This window comes from Papaver somniferum, chromosome 7 (assembly GCF_003573695.1).
Source record: "Papaver somniferum cultivar HN1 chromosome 7, ASM357369v1, whole genome shotgun sequence".
NCBI lineage: Eukaryota > Viridiplantae > Streptophyta > Magnoliopsida > Ranunculales > Papaveraceae > Papaver > Papaver somniferum.
Genome location: NC_039364.1, coordinates 169,610,080 through 169,627,305, shown reverse-complemented (window position 1 = coordinate 169,627,305; position 17,226 = coordinate 169,610,080). Strand labels below are relative to the sequence as shown.

The window sequence follows — 17,226 nt, the reverse complement described above, 5'->3', positions numbered from 1 at the left end:
GCAAACGTGACCTGATCCGCGTGAAAATTTTACTGTACTTCTATAACAAGGTAAACTACGACATACTCAGATTTCATCATATTCCAACGGTTGAATTTAAAGATATCATTATAATCAAATCATGCAATTTCTTACCAAGATCTTTTGAACCACAAATTAGGATTTTGACAGAGAGAGAGAGTACCCACAAAAAAAAACTATACACACAATCAAAATAAACAATCATGGAGATCAAAGATATGAAAAACAATCAAAATAGTACACAAATCAAACTATTATAAACAATCATGGAGATCAAAGAAGAAAAAAAACATACCTGGAAAAAAACGTTTCCTCTTCTTTCTCCTATGGTTTTCTACGCACCAAACTCCTTCCCAAATCTCTACTCTTTTGAGAGATTTGTTGTGAGACCAAAATACACTAAAAACTCCTTCGAACTCCCCAAAGCAACCAACTCCCTAGTATTGTAGGGTTTTATGACTAACAGGGAGTTCAAGAGCTTTTTTTAAACTTCCCAGCGACTAGCAGGTGTTTTCTAGAGAGTTTAGGAGACTTCTCTAAACTCCCCCACGACTAACGGAGATTTGGAGAGACTCCCTCAAACTCCCTCAGGACTAACAGGAGAAAACCTAAATACATTAAAATCTCTCGAACTCTCCCACGACTAACCCCCTGTATGTGATTCTTTTTTTTTTAATGTGCAAATCCGTGTTAGAGATAGGAATTGGTTTTTCGGTTTACTCCCTGGTGATCTCAATTTTGACCTAATTGTTTGGTGCCATAATATTTATACCTGATTTATTTCATCATTGGACTTTTCAGGTTATTTACATTTAATTGCCTCTTCAAATCTGTCGTTACAAGCCTCCTAATTTTAATCAGAGTAATTGCTCGGTTCCTTTGGCCTTCCATTTTTTTTTTTCTTCGATACCCATTCATGTTTTGGCAGACGTTTCATTTTCTACCCATTAATTGTCCCGGCATTGAAAGAATGAAAATCTGCGGCCTAAGGCAAATCACGCTCAACCACCACATCTTCCCTCTTTTGAAATTCTCCACTGCAGTGATTCCATGTGTGTAAGTTTTGCAGGGCTGTTTTCAATATGAGTTCTTTTTTTCGCCTCATGTTTTATTCTGTTGCTAACCTTATTTGTGGCTTTTGAAAATCATGTAGGTTTACATAATGGTTACTACAGTGCTTGCAACCTCCGCCTCTGCCGTACCGACTCCGGGAATCCTAACACTGAAAGACTTTCAGCAAAAAAATGGAATGGGACCATGGATGACCCGAGTTCGCATTATCCTGGTGTGGCATGAATCGGACTTCATGAGAACCAATGATGTTACCAGCCTTGATTTGCTCCTGCTGGATGAAGTAGCAAAGTGAATATGATTCCAGATTATTTTCTTAAATATGAGCATTACATAGTAATTTCGACGGAAGAAGACGCACTGGTTTTTCGTTTATTCTTCACTGGATTTTTAAATGAGTAAGAATTCTATCAAACTCTCTGTGTTCTTCTTTTCCTTTCTCTCGCACGAGTTCTGATCTTTGTAGTTTTGGGTTCCATTTAAGTCATATTTCTCTAAGGATGTCTTTTGTTAACATGAGAACCGTTGTTTCAATACAGTTGCTTAGAAGAAAGCTCGGGATCTCTTTGGTGAGGGTAAGCCCTTTTCTTATATCCTTTGTGTAATTTGTTTCATGTTTTTTGGTTCCATCGAAGAAGAAATTAAACAAGTTTCTTTTAGAGTTCTTAGTGATAAGACGAGAATGTTAAATTTGAATGTTCTGCTATTGGTTGACAATTTGTTTTTGAAGAAATCTTCTCAGGTTTCTCGATTCCTGTTTCTATTTCTCTTCTAGGCTTTTGGTCATGTATCGATGGGGTTATACTTTTCATAATTTTATTTGAATTGTGTATAGGTTTTGTGAATCAGGACTACAGATTTACGGACTTCTTTGGGCGATAGATTTCCCAACAGTTGTGGGGTTTTGGTGGTTAGGAAACATAAATTCCATCTATGAAGGAAGGTGTATGTGATATGGTAGTATCTCAAAAAATAAAAAGAGCAAAATATTGAATTCTAGACCAGCTAAGTAAGTGAAGTTTTTATATCAGTTGATTTCAAAGTTATAGTGTTGAGGGTATGGAGTAGGCCACTGAGGGTATGGAGTAGGTACGGAGAAAAATCACACTAAAATGATTAAATCAATTTATAGGTTCAGGCCTCAGCTATTTTGAAAGTATGAAGTAGGCCACTGAGGGTATGGAAATCCCTCTATGCAGCTATTTTGGAAGTATGAAGTAGGCCACTGAGGGTATGGAAATCCCTCTATGCAGCTATTTTGCACTAGCAAAGAACTTAGATATATGCAAACTTCTCAGAGTAAGGGTAGCACTGGTACCTAGCCTGGGTGAAATCAGTCACAAAGTGCATAACATTGGGTGGGCGCCTATATACAATAAAGGGGACTTAAGTATCTTAATGGTGCTCAATAGAGGGTTAACTGCCCACAAAGGTGGGTGAGAAGATGAAGGTGTATGAAAAAAAGAAAGTTAATAGATAGTTGTGCAGTATATATGAGAAAAATATTGTCATAACTGCGTGTTCCCTTCCTTTTAGAGTAGGCGATGTATTCTGAATGAATAACGTTGTTTTCAATTGCCTTTTCAAGGTTCTCCCTGAGATAAAATTCTTCTAGGCTCATAAATCATCTCTTAGAAAGTGATGTTTCATCTCTTTAACGTTGTTGTTTGGGTGGTTGTATCCGGGCCTTTTGATTATTTTACTTCACTGAAACTAATGCCTTGATTTAATGAAAATAATATTTTGTTGCAGGCTCAAGGATTTCCAATGCCTAATTTGCTCATGTTTCTCTAATCCTTGCTCCTGATAGATGTTAATTGTCTAAATGGCATCAATCAGCTTCAGTAGGTCAGGTATCAACAATTATCCCAAACTATTTTATTAACCATCAACCTTTATGATCTTCTAATTTTGCTACTGATTCTATATAATCACTTCCTTTATAAGATATAATATCTGTTGGCAGTTCAAAGAGATGGTTATCTGCCATAGGGAATTGTGACTGCCTCACTTTTGGGGCGGGGAGATGGAACTGAAAGTGAAAATTTCACCATTCAACTTCAACAGCTTGGTAAGTATATATTTTGGGAAAAACCATCTCATGATCTGTTTGTTTCAGTTAGCTTTTTTGTGACCGCAATTGAAATATTTACTATATATTCACCATGTCGAAAAGAATGGAGATATTTTTGATTTAACAAAGATAAGGTAAACTTTCCCCACTTATCTCTGCATTTTTCCCAAGTTATTCCGTTTCTCGGTCTATAAGCCTGAGCAAATTTTGCAAACAAACATTTAAAAGATACATGTTACAAAGGCGAGGGATTCGGAAACATTAAAGACTATATACATTGTCAAATACTCTACATGTATGAACTAAGCCAGTGGGAATAGCAGAATGAAAAATTCGCCGGATGCAGCTTCTAAATCAACCGGGCATTTGGTCGAACTGGTGGTCGTATCATGAGGTAAAACTTATATTCTGCTCATATATTATTACTATGGGAAGAAATGAATTAACACCTGTAAGTAAGTATTCTAACATTGTCCTCTCACTTTGAGTAATAAGTATATAGTAACATAAGTATTCAACATTTTCTGTTGCCTGTAGTTCTGGATTTCCAAATCAGTAGTATGCTTTAGCACCGTCTGTAATCTTGGATTAAATACGACATTCCAATTACAAATTTAGATGTTGATTTATCAGATTTTATTGGATCATATAATGGTACAATAATCTCCAACTTAGGTTATAATCAGGTGCTAATATACGTCGCACCATATATGTGTTTCTATTATCTTCTTTTCGAAAAAGCTGCCGCTACATCTTTTTAAGAATTGGAATGAATATGCATCAGTTATACCACCTTGGAGGTCTTCAGTTGGTAATGGGTTTAATAAAACAGAAATCTAGAAGGGTGTTAGACAAAAGAAGATCCATGGAACATTTAAAGGCACCCTAATTTGTCGGAAACCCCAACTTTTGTTATCATGATTCCTAAATATTGGGCTCGCACTTAAATGATACATGTAGTTCCCTTTTGGCCTCTACTGATACTTACTTTGGAAATCGCAACACCTAAAACAGTGAAACTTCAATGTGATGTTTTTTTGGCTCATGTGACACTCATGTTTTTTGCAGGATGAGGAAGGAAATCACTATGCATTTTAAGGCAATGTCACTTGAACTATAATCATATGCAGATAACAAAAACATTATAATGGAGGTTGACTTCATTCATGCATCACTGATTAGTAAGAAACAAATTGAGTGTATGGTCATGAAAAATTGTCAGGTATGGAGATGCATTTTATTTGAGAAGGGGTGGGAACTTACATTGTTTCATGAACTAATTAGATTTTGTATCTTTGTTAGGGATAATGAAAATAAGTATGGGTGGGATGGCACTGACAGTCCAAAAAAGAAAGCTCCAATTTGTAGCTTTGAACCATCCTCCTATTTTATGCTGTAATGTATTTGATTGTCTATTTGTGTAGTTTGTTCAAGGGACAACCATTTTGTAGACTGTACTTGAGCAAATCTCTAAATTGCATGTAGTTTGTATGTTGGTTACCTTCATGCCTCACAAGTTATACTACATTTATTTTTTGATTACCTGGATGATGTAACTGATGTTCAAGGTAGTGCAAAGCTATACGTAGTGAATGGGTAGTTTATAAGTATGGCCTCGGTAGACACTTGCTTTTTTTTTTATTACTCCCTCCGTTATTTTTTAATAGGCCAGTTTCTATAAATAAATATTTCGAAAAAATAGGTCAGTTTCCTAATTGGGAAAGTCAAATGTTACTTTAATTTTCTGGGACCACTTTTTTTTTAACTTCTTTTGATGACAAGTGTTATGTGGACCATTTCACTTATTTCTTTGGCTGACAAGTGTCATGGGAACAATTCACTTCACTTCTTTTATTGACAAGTGTCTAAAGGACCACTTTCAATAATTAGTTCTCTTAATTTCCTTAATTTTCTCAAAAAAAGAAACTGACCTATTAAAAAGTAACGGAGGGAGTAAGTAATTTAAAATATAATCAAAAACAATATACTTGAATTGATGACCATAAAGTTTTTTTTAGAAGGCTATTATTGGGGGGTCACACTTCAATAGAGGGGCTTCACTTGGATTCTTAATGTCCAAAAAAGTGGTTATGGATATCCTAACACATATACAAAATGTCTAGATTACCCTTTAACGAGAAGTGATTTTACGTCCAGATTTGGATTAATTCCAACCGTAGAATTTTATTTGTATGTAATTTTACGTCCAGGTTTGGATTAGTTCCAACCGTAGAAGCTCATTTTACGTCCATGTTTCTTTTAATTCCAACCGTAGAATCCGATTTTACGTCCAATTTTCTTTTAATTCCAACCGTAGAAGTGATTTTACGTCCAGGTTTGGATTATTTTCAACCGTAGAAGTGATTTTACGTCCAGGTTTGGATTGATTCCAACCGTAGAATTTTATATGCCCAGGTTTGAATTAGTTCCAACTGTAGAAGCTCATTTTACGTCTAGGTTCCTTTTAATTCCAACCGTAGAAGTGATTTTACGTCCAGGTTTGGAATATTTCCAACCGTAGAAGTGATTTTACATCCAGGTTTGAAATATTTCCAACCGTAGAAGTGATTTTACGTCCAGCTTTGGATTATTTCCAACCGTAGAAGTTTATTTTACGACCAGTTTTTCTTCCCACAAAAACTTTGTCCCAGAATTCACCAAGTATACAACAAAATTCATTAATTTAATTTTTATCTAATTAAATTAAATTAAAATTAACTAAATAAGGGTTGTTTAGTCATTACAAAATTATTTGAGATAAGGGGTTTTTGATATTACTTATGGGTGACCCGTTTTTGTCCTATTAGGTGACGCCCCTCTAATGGAATGTGACGCCCCAATAATAACCTTCTTTTTTTATTAAGTAATTTAAAATATAATCGAAAATAACATACTTGAATTGATGGCCATAAAGATCTTGGGTTGCAAAATTTTGGGCATGTGCCGTTACGGCACGGGTTAAGCCCTAGTCTAGAATACAACACAAATCTTAGCTAAGTTATGCTAGATAAAGAGCGGCCGAGATTTGTCTAAGAAGAATAAATCTACGTGGTTTTTTCAACTAACCATTATAAATACTTTATTAATTAGTGTCCTATTAATTGCTCATGATGAATGATTAATTAATTTTTCATGATAAATGTTCATTTAATGAATCTAATAAATACATATTTTTATTAATAAATAAGTTTATTAAAAACTATATATATATTGATCGGTAAAGAATTTGGTGTTGGCGAGTTTCGAATTCAGGCAACTGGTATCATCACCCAATGACTTTACCATTATACTATAGTTACCCCGGTAAAAAATTATATTAATAATTTTTAATGGTGGTAGTGAAAGAAGCAGTGGGTGGTGGAAACAGTGGCGGGTATTTGTGAGTGGTGGAGGTGGTAACATTACTGGTGGTGGAAAAAATAGTGGGCGTGGATGATTTTTACGTATTGTGATAGATGTGGTTGGCTGTTTTTAGCACAACTGGTAAGGACCAAACACAAATATTTTTAGGAGGATACAAAATCATAAAAGACAATATGATCATGACCGATGGATCACCTAAATGGGATCCCAGCTATTTATAGTACCCGATCGAATAAATCACGGTTTTTAGTATTAAAATAAAATTGATTACATTTCCAGAATAGAAAACAAACTTTGGACAAGTTAGGCTAGATAAAGAACGATCAAATTTATACTTGCAGAACATAAATCTACCGTTATAAATGATCACATTTAATTAAAATTTAATAATAAATGTTCAATTGATATTTCATAATAAATGTTTCTTTAACTAATCAAATGAATATATTTTTTTTGATACATAATGAATTTATTTGATATTAACCATATCCGTAAGCATAATGGTGGTTGTGAATCTGATGGGCAGTGGTGGGGATAATGGGGGTGGGTATTGGTGAGACTGGTGGAGTGGTGACGATAATGTGGCGGTGGAAGGAGTAGTGGTAGTAGGGTGAAAAACGGAGTCCTAAAATAGGTAAATTAAGCACTAATGATGGTTGTGATGGTGGGTGGTGGTGGTGGGTATTGGTGAGACTGGTGGAGTGGTGGCGGTAATATGGTGGTGGAAGAAGTAGTGGTAGTAAGTGAGAAAAGGTGTCCTAAGATAGGTAAATTATTTAGTCACCCTTGGTTAATTTTTATTTGTTTTGTTTTAATTTAATTTTTAAAGGCCAGATTTTTCCAAAAAAGAAGATGTTATGATTTTAAGATTTTCCGGGTAGGGGCAGGAAGAAAAATGAAACGTATAAAAAAATTGACCGAACACAAGGCTACGCGCGAATTAATTGTAATCGGTTCAGTTTCTCACAATCTCTCTGTATTCTCCTTTTTTTGTCAGGTTTTTTGTTTCTGTCATTGTTTCTCCCCTACTTCATGGGATTATGTAAGGCTACGTGTGAACTAAATGTAATCGATTCAGTTTCTCACATTTCTCTTTATTCCCCTTTTTTGTCATTTCTACCCAACTTCGTGTAATTATGCATGCTTGAGAAATAGTTCATGATAATAGGTAAAGAGATAAAAAAAGAAATGGATCAAGAATTAAATATTATTATAAATTTTAGGAAAATGAATAAGCACAAATCTATGTAAATTGGGAACCCAACAATTTATATCAAAGAGAAAAATTAAATTCTAATGCTAGCAAATTTTGCAAGATTAATTAATTGATTTTAAAGTAATTTTAGGTGTTTTTAGTTTTGTTACAAGTTTGTTGAATGACCTTTGATGATATTTTTTTGAAGTAGTGAACAAAGTAATGTTCTACTTCCAATAGGATTTGCTCTAATGATTAACTATGTTTGTCACAAAGGGTTGTATGACTTACATACACAATATTAAAAGATTCGAGGATAAGGACATGTTTATTAACTAACTCCTCAAAACATTTAGACCTGAATTGATCGGTTCGATTATTCTCACACAATTACGACATGTATGAATCGATGGATACATTTGAAACACATATCCTTGCCCGTGCCGTTACGGCATGGGTTGAGACCTAGTCAACCAGCACAATATGGATAACTTTGCTTATATAAGTAGCGGTTCAGATTTATCCTCACAAGAAATAAATCTAGGGATGTAATCGTTTGTCATAAGTGATGGTTGTGATTGAGATTAGAAACGCATCTAATGGACAAAATTTATCATATCATTAAGGTTCCTTAATTCTTCATAATAAATAGTCTATTAATTAGCCATGATAATATTTTGTTAAATGTCAAATGATAAACAAACAAGCAAATAAAAGTTAATATACAAATTAGGGGGATTTTGAGTTTCCCCCTCAAAAAAGATAATTATTTTGCATTACCCCCTTTTTAATTTTTTAATAGGTTAAACCCCCTTTAACTGGGATGTGACGTGACTGCCCAGTTAAAGGGTCACGTGCACTGCAGTGTGTCCTCAAATCCCGCTGAGACATAAATACCCTTTTCATATCAGCCTCTTGTTTCCTTTTATGCTAATTCGACGGTCCTGATCCTAAATATTCTTTTCAACCTAATTTTACTTTCAACATTAATGTCAAAATACTCGTTCTTCCCTGTCGCCTCCTCTTCCTCCTCCTTCCTTTGCATCTCATGATGAAACTTGCATCTAACTCCCATTATCGTTGCAGCAAATTCACACTCCTTATGTTCTATAATGGGTTAAGACAAATAAGGAACATGACGCATTTTTATAGGTTTTGGGTTAGATTTGTAACGAGAAAACATGGAAGAAATTAAAGGTTTGTTTCTATGGATTGCTATGAATTGTGTGAGTGTTTTCGTAAAATTTGAAGATAATTTAGAAGCCAATAAAGAAAGGAGAGTGGCTAGGTTTGATTCAAGTCAGAAAAAAAGATAAACTATTGTTGTCGCAGCCATTTATGGTACTGAATTAATGGAAATCGATTTTAAATGGCTTAGACTTTGAATGATTTCGGAATTTTGTATGATTAAAATGGTTGGGTTTATAATCCAACTAGAATATGTATGGAAGAGATGTATAAAATGGGTTAGAATTGTCCGTGACCACCAAAAAGCGTATACGCTGTGTTCTGCACAGGATTTTCAATTTGTTTTTATTTGAAGTCAGAAATTTTAGATTTAGGATGTATGCTTGTTTAATTTATGTTCTTATATGTTTTTGAATGATGGTCAATTTAATATTCATGAGAAACAGAGTAATTAGATCTCAGATTTTCTGCCGGAGCCGAGGAAGACGAGAGTAGAGAGGGTCAAATTTTAAGGCGCGTGTAAGGATACTGTCCGTTGTTTAGAACCATAAGATTAAATCCCAACTTGTATGGCATGCGTTGATTTTCTATTGAATCTAAAGGGCATTTTTGGGTTTTTAGATTTTAATATATTATTGTGGCACACACGTGCAGTGCACGTGATCCTTTAACTGAGCAGTCACGGCACATCCTAGTTAAAGAGGGTTTTACCTATTAGATATTTAAAAAGGGGGTAATGCAAAATAAATATCTTTTTTGAGGGGGAAACACAAAACCCCCTACAAATTATTCTACTAATGATGATAATAAATATATTTTTATTAGCTAATACTTAGAATTAGTTTGGTATTGTTGCGAGCTTTACAAAAGTACTTTTCCGATGTACGTTATTGTGCCGAGCTATGTAGAAAAAACAATTGAATAGTTGCCGATGTACGTTATCGTGCCGAGCTTTGTAATTTTTTTCTTTTGAATGGTTACAAATTATAAACTAAAGCTAAAACTATTTTAAAAAGAAGGCATATCTCTAACAATAGGAGGTTTAGCTATAGTTAGTGAGAAAATAACAAAGCATACATATCTATGAAAATTGTTTATTCTATTTTATTGTGCTTAAAATGATAATATACAAATTATTCTACTAATGATGACAATAAATATATTTTTATTAGCTAATACTTAGAATTAGTTTGGTATTGCTGTGAGCTTTACAAAAGTACTTTTCTGATGTACGTTATTGTGTTGAGCTATGTAAAAAAACAAACAATTGAATTGTTGCCGATGTACGTCACTGTGCCGAGCTTTGTAAAAGAAAATTTGAATGATTGCAAATTATAAACTAAAGCTAAAATTATTTCAAAAAACAGGCATATCTCTAAAAATATGAGGTTTAGCTATAGTTGGTGAGAAAATGACAAAGCAGACATATGTATGAAATTGTTTATTCTATTTTATTGTGCATAAAATAAGTATGTAAGTGGTTGTTCAGATTTGTCCTCACAAGAGGTAAATCTATGGATGTAATCGTTTGTCATAAGTGATGGTTGTGATTGAGATTAGAAATGCATGTAACAGACAAAATTTATCATGTCATTAAGATTCCTTAATTCTAATAAATAGTCTATTAATTAGCCATGATAATATTTTGTTAAATGTCAAATTAAAAATGATAATATATAAATTATTCTACTAATGATGATGAAATATATTTTTATTACCTAATACTTAGAATTAGTTTGGTATTGCTGTGAGCTTTAGAAAAGTGTTTTTGGGATATACGTTATTATGCCGAGCTATGTACAAAAAACAATTGAATGGTTGCCGATGTACGTTACTGTGCCGAGCTTTGTAAAAAAGAATTGAATGTTTGCAAATTATAAACTAAACTAAAACTATTTTAAAAAGCAGACATATCTCTGAAAATATTAGGTTCAGTTATAGTTAGTGAGAAAATGACAAAAGCAGACATATTTCTGAAAATTGTTTATCCTATTTTATTGTGCATAAAATAAGTAAATTTGCATACGTGTAATATTGTTTATCCTATTTTCTACTATTAGAGTACATACATGTAATACTAAATTTACTAATTAGTATCATTACTAAAAAGTGTTATTTCTCTTAACCACTTTTAAAAAATCAATAATTTCTTAATATTTATAGTTGATAAATAAAAGTATATTTCAGTGATACAGTATAACATAAAATGTAGTTTGAAAATAAAAAAATAATTATCTTTAAAGAATAAAAATTAGTGATCATAGGGGGAGGTGGGAGCTCAGCTTGTTACTAGGCTCCCAACGAGTTTCTTGTGTAATAATTCTATCGAAAATGATTGAATAATAAGAATAAAATATAACGAATAAAAATTGGTGATCATATATAGATTCAAGGATAATTTTTGTCAGTTATAAAAAAAGATGGGCTAGAATTGGAAAATACAAATATGAAATTAGGGTGAACTATAATATTTGCTTTTGAAGCTTTTAAAAGCTCCTTCTCCCCCACTTTTAAAATTGATAGATTTTGGAAGTTTTTTGCATAAAAAATACTTTATGAAATCTTTACCAAACACTAAGATGAAAAATATTGCTATAAACATGTTTTCAAAGTACTTTTCTTTGAATGAGAAAAAGCAGCATTAAACTTAGTTAAATTGACTAACAATTATATAAGTGGACCACAGTGATAGTGGCAAGTATTCGTTCCCAGTTAGTAATTTCGCATCGTCTCACGTATTTCTTGATAAATTTTTTAACGTTATGCTAATTCAATGATGATGGATAACATAGTTTATTGTTAGTAGAGCTTATTGTAATTAGGTTAAGTACTTAACGATTTGAGTTACTAACTAATCATGGTTTTATTATTTTTATGCAACGAATAACCTCACATTTGGAAGCATAATGTCGTAAAATGTAATGGCCTGGCCCTCTAACGATAATGTCCTCACTTAGCCACTGCGGTCATCTGACGGTATTGGATTTTCAATGGTCACCGCTGCGGTCATCCAGCAGCAGCTTCTTAAGAGATCACCCATCCCAAGATTACTCAATACCGAGCATGCTTAACTATAGAGATTTTTCGCTAACTATGAAGCCAATTATGCTGAAAAGGTCTCGGAGTTAGGAAAGGAAAAATCACCACCTGTATTCTAACTTAATTTGGATCCATCCTCGGCTCCGGAATATGTTCAATCCTAGACTCTGGTATTTTTTTCTCACTCATGAGACCCTTTCCCGACATACTCTTTCACCCTCGACAGGTAACCCGTGGTCGACTCTAATACCATTTTTAAGGACCTGATCCTCCTCCAATATTGTCCCCACTTAGTCAATGTGGTTATCCGACGGTGTGGGATTTTCAACTGAAACTGACGCGGTCATTCATTAGCAGTTTTCTGGGAGGTAGCTCATCCCTAGATTACTCTCGCCCGAGAACGCATAAATTCAGTGATTTTTACCAACTCTGGATCCAACTATGTTGAAAAGGGCGCAATGTTACGAAAGGACAAGCCATTACCTATATATCATTCGGTGAACTCTTCCTGCCGAATTGAATTACGTACATAATATATATGGGAATTTTGATAAACTAGAACTACATCATATGTGAGTAAAATGGTTGCCAACAGAAATGACATCACATTTTAAAATATAATAGCTTAAGTGAGTTAATTAGATTTTAATTATCTCATTGAAATAGTTTGAACATACAATAAGTTTGGGCATCTCCATACATAGCACCGGGGCTTTTTAGTTAAAAACCCCACACCTCTTATCCCAAGGTGGTCAAGTGGAGTTCGGGGTTATGTGGTCGGGCCCTGAGTAGTGTCTGATGGTCCATGAAGATCCTAAAAATTGGTATCAGATCCCATGGTTGGGGCTACTATCCGAACATATAAGTGGTTGTGGACGTCACCCCGTTTGGGGCGCAAGTGGAATCAGACTCAAGGTGAAGAAGGAAAGGCACAAAGTTGAACTGACGCTCAAGGTGGAGTTAGCATCTCACACATTAACTCAGGTGGAGCAGGGTGCTAGATCGGCAAGGCAATTCTCAAGGTTGAACTGGCGCTCAAGTTGGAGTTAGTGTCTCACACATTAACTCTCAAGTAGCAGGGTTCTATGTAGGCAAGGAAATGCTCAAGGTGGAGTTAGTTCTTGCCTTCTCATTAACTCAAGGTGGGGTAGGATTCTATGGCGCATAGTGACAATAATCATGATTGATGGGTAGCATACACAGATGGTAATCATAAGATGAAGTTTGATTGGACTAGTGAAGTGGTTTAATCTCGCCAAGGTGGAGATTTTTGGAGTTTGTGGCGCGATAAACCACATAAGTATAGCTAGGGATAGTCCCACATGGAAAAAAGAGGAGTACATGTGGAGCTTAATAAGCTCAGGCATCTCCTTACGTAGAACTGGGGCCTTTTTGATTAAAACCGCTCACATCTTATCCAAAGGTGGTCAAGTAGGGACATCATCGGTGCTATTTTGTCGGGCCTATAGTAGTTCCTATTTTCCATGAAGATCCTAACATCGTTCACTAAGATAATGAAGATGCAGAAACGTAATACCATTTCAAAAGATCGATAAGATATCTTTGTAAACTAAAAAATATATCAAATAATGTTTTTTTTTTGACAAAATATGTAAAAATTAATTTTGATATAATTTCATTGTTGTCTTGAGGATACAACTCGAGAAAAAAAAATAGTATGGGAGGATGTCAAGGCGGAAAATGCCAGAAAGGATTTGTGAAGTGAAGAATAAAAATATCTATTGAGTTTTCCTTTACTTTTGCAATGATAAGAAGGGTAAACTTGATATTAATACGTATTATATTTAATATTATGTCGGAAAATGCATAACTAAATAAAAATTATATAACGGCACGGGTTAATCCCTATTTAAGAGATAAGATTGAGCCCCAAAATGCTATGAATTTAATGTTTGCTCATAGTAATCTTCTACAAAAGGATCAGAGAAGGTGGACTGTGAGATATTAGTGGAGAAGCATTTGATCCACTTGACGACATGGGTGCACTTGAAGTAGGAAATCCCTCATTTGACGAGTTAGAACTAAAAATGGTGATATTTGATGAAGATAATATTGATGGCTGATAGGTAAACGAGATGTTAGATAGTTTTTATCTATCTTTTTTAATATTCGAAATAGTATTTACCGAATTTTTTATTTTATGTGATTTTTTTACTAGAATGAATTATTACTATATACAATATTTTCTTAATAAGTACACGTATCCCACCGTATACCGTATCCATATTTTTTGAATATTGACGAATCTACGTATCGGTGGTATCGGACAATGCTTCATACGTGAGAAGTTTGTCTTGAAATCACATAAAAGAATATACAATGTGGTCGGGGTTCATGAACCGTGTATAATGAAAGTTCTTGGCAAATATGCCTTTCGAACTAGTAAGCAATTTCATGTTGATTTAAACACTCAAGACTTTAATCGTGTTGCTTATACACAAGGTATCTTAGTGATCAACGATGTGTTAGAGGTGCTTATTAGAGCGATAGAAATGCTCAACATATTTAAAAAATACGTCTTTGAGCATCTGCTAATATTTAATGGGATTCTTGGTAAAACGGTTCGTGAAACGTTAGCCAGTTCGTGAATTTAGGGCGCTACGATTCGTGAACCGTTCAACAACTCGTGAACTCAGACGTCTACGGTTCGTAAATTGGATTCATGAACTGTTGGCTATTTCACAATTTCAGATCATCGTAGTTCGTGAATTAGGTTGGTGAATTGTCACATTCAAAACCTTATGGTTTGTGAACTGGTTCGCCAACCTTCCTATATTTCGAACATCAGATATCCATGGTTTGCGAAGTGGTTCACCAATCTACAGCCCAAATTACAGTAGTTCTGATAAACTCTCTTTTGATGTTTGAAACATTCTCATTTGCCATAAATATAAATATCATTGCTTGGACAATTTTCAAATGATACACAAAATAGCTCTTAATAATAAATTATTTCGGACTAAGATTGCTAAGGGCCAATGAACAAACATTGTTTGAATCATATTTCGAGATGTTTAACAAGATGAACTTGACTCGAAATTTCTTATTTGTAATAAATCTACTGGAAATCATACGGAATACTCTCATATACATAGAATGATAATGCATGTGAGTAAATAGAATGGTTCAGTCACATACCTTTATTGATGAAGTTCTCTAAATGTCTTCGTCAATCTTCAGTCTTCGAGGGATATTCAGTGATATCTAATACTCAACTACCAATTTCTATACTTAATCTGAGACATGATTTAAGTAGATTAGAAATCAAGATATAGTTTATTCAACTAAAACTGACAAAAAGCTTGAGATAGCAAAACTTGTGAGTTTGACCGACCAGTGCTCTAACAAAGGATGTTGTACGTGTGGTATAAAGGATGGAAAGAGGAGATCGTGGAGTAGACACATGTCGTGTTGGGGTTATAACTATCTTTTCCAAGTTTTAACTATTTTAGACCTCCGTACAAGTAAAAAATATGAACTGACCCTGCTGAAACTAACTATGTAGACCTTGGGCCAAAAAAGAATCTCCCGATAAAAAATGCATGTGAATACTAGGGTTTGCCAAGAAATTTTTAAAAACTTTCGAATAAAAAAATTGAGTATTATTGTTTTCTATACCTATCAATGGATAATTGAAAATCCGATATCTATCCAACAGAATCCTTATTGAAAATTTAAAACATTATTTGAAACTCGAATATCGTTCATCTCATATCAGTTGAGCTGTATCCTTATGTATCAGTTGATACAGGTCGATATGACACAGATATAGCTTATATCAGTAAATATAGAACTAATAATTAATATCCTGAGAAACACATAAACTAGGGTTGTCAATGGTGGCTACCCAAATACCTGGAACCGGGTGAAATGGGTCATGGTCTGGGTCACAGAACTAGACCCACTAAGTGATTTCGGGTCCTAATGGCTAAACCCGATAACAAATAGTTTCAACCGGGTTTTACACGTCAGGTACCCACGGGTAGTCGTGGAAGTAGATAAGGTTAATTTTGTAAATCTTCAGGGAAGATTTAGATCATACATTACTGTACCTGTCTATGTTTTGGGCTTTATAGCCATATCTAAAAAAATTCTTTCTCTTTACAGCCGCATCCTGATAGGTGTTATAAAACACCTAATTTCATATCTAGTATTTATGCTTTCTTTGCTATTTTTCTTGAGAATTATGTATCTTATGTGTGAGTTTGAGTTTATTAGGTGCAATGGACTCATTGGAAGCAAAAGAAGGAGAAATCATTCATTTGGAGCGAAAATGGCAAAAAGACCAATTCACGGCGAGTGATAGTTGGAGCCGACTAAAATGCACGAGAAGGAGGCGAAGAATGAACTGCCAATTCCTCGTAACTGACAGTTGAGCAAAGAAACGAATAGGCCGTCGGTTTCTGAAACCGACTAGCCATTTCTGAGCAGGTGGCCCTTATCCTATCAGCTGGGGTGGATAAATCCAAATTCCTACAATATACCTAAATTTCAGAGAAGAAAATCATTAGCTCTTCTTCTTTATCGACCCTGTCTGTGAGGGCGGCACCATGTGAGATTCAGAGACGAAATTGGTATGGGTTTTGAGTGTGCTATTACAGCTGATGGCTGAGATGAAATCCGAGAACATCTGAGAGAGATCAGATCGAGAGATTCAAGGAAAGAAATGGAAAAGATTGAATGGGTGTTGAGTGTAAATCGATTTGATTCTGGTTTTGGGCGAATTGATGAGAGAATTTGGGAATTAGGGTTTCTGCTATGGCTGTGATTGAGAACCAGATTGAGAAGAAGAAGATTACACATGCTTCTGTTGATCTAATGAAGAACAGTTGAGAAGAATTTAGGGTTTCTGTAACTGCAGATTTGGGATTAGTTGGTATGATGATGATGATGAAGATATCGAAGTAATCATGGGTCTAGTTGAAAGATGGGTTTGCTCTAATTGAAGGAGGAAATTGATTTTTGTGATGTATTGGAAGTTAGGGTTTTAATCGATTCTCTTAAGTTATGAATTGATGATTGAGTTTCAGATATACAGCGAAAGGGTGATGATGCTGTTGATTTGTGTTGGTTTCTGAAGCTGAATGAGAGAAGATTGTGGTGGTTACTTTAAGTTACAACTGAAGCTTAATGAATTTTGTTGGATTTGTTTTGAATCTCAGTTCAGAAAAGAGGAGAAGAAAGCAGACATGGTGCTGGTGTGATTTGGTTGAGCTAGTGGGTCTATGAATTGTTTGCTGTGGTGAACTGCAAT

At 34.5% G+C, this 17,226-nt stretch overlaps 1 long non-coding RNA gene across 3 annotated transcripts; it reads left to right on the top strand.

Moving 5' to 3' along the window:
* The first annotated feature begins 910 nt into the window (after positions 1–910).
* LOC113293155 lies at positions 911–4,666 on the top strand. 3 transcript variants are annotated; one of them, XR_003332078.1, is made up of 7 exons: positions 912–1,077; positions 1,175–1,490; positions 1,632–1,667; positions 2,845–2,945; positions 3,059–3,560; positions 4,235–4,388; positions 4,469–4,666. It is a non-coding gene; the product is annotated as an uncharacterized LOC113293155 (long non-coding RNA). The 3 variants fall into 3 exon arrangements; XR_003332080.1 differs by having other exon boundaries at positions 911–1,073; positions 4,235–4,666; XR_003332077.1 differs by having other exon boundaries at positions 4,235–4,666.
* Positions 4,667–17,226: the final 12,560 nt, after the last annotated feature.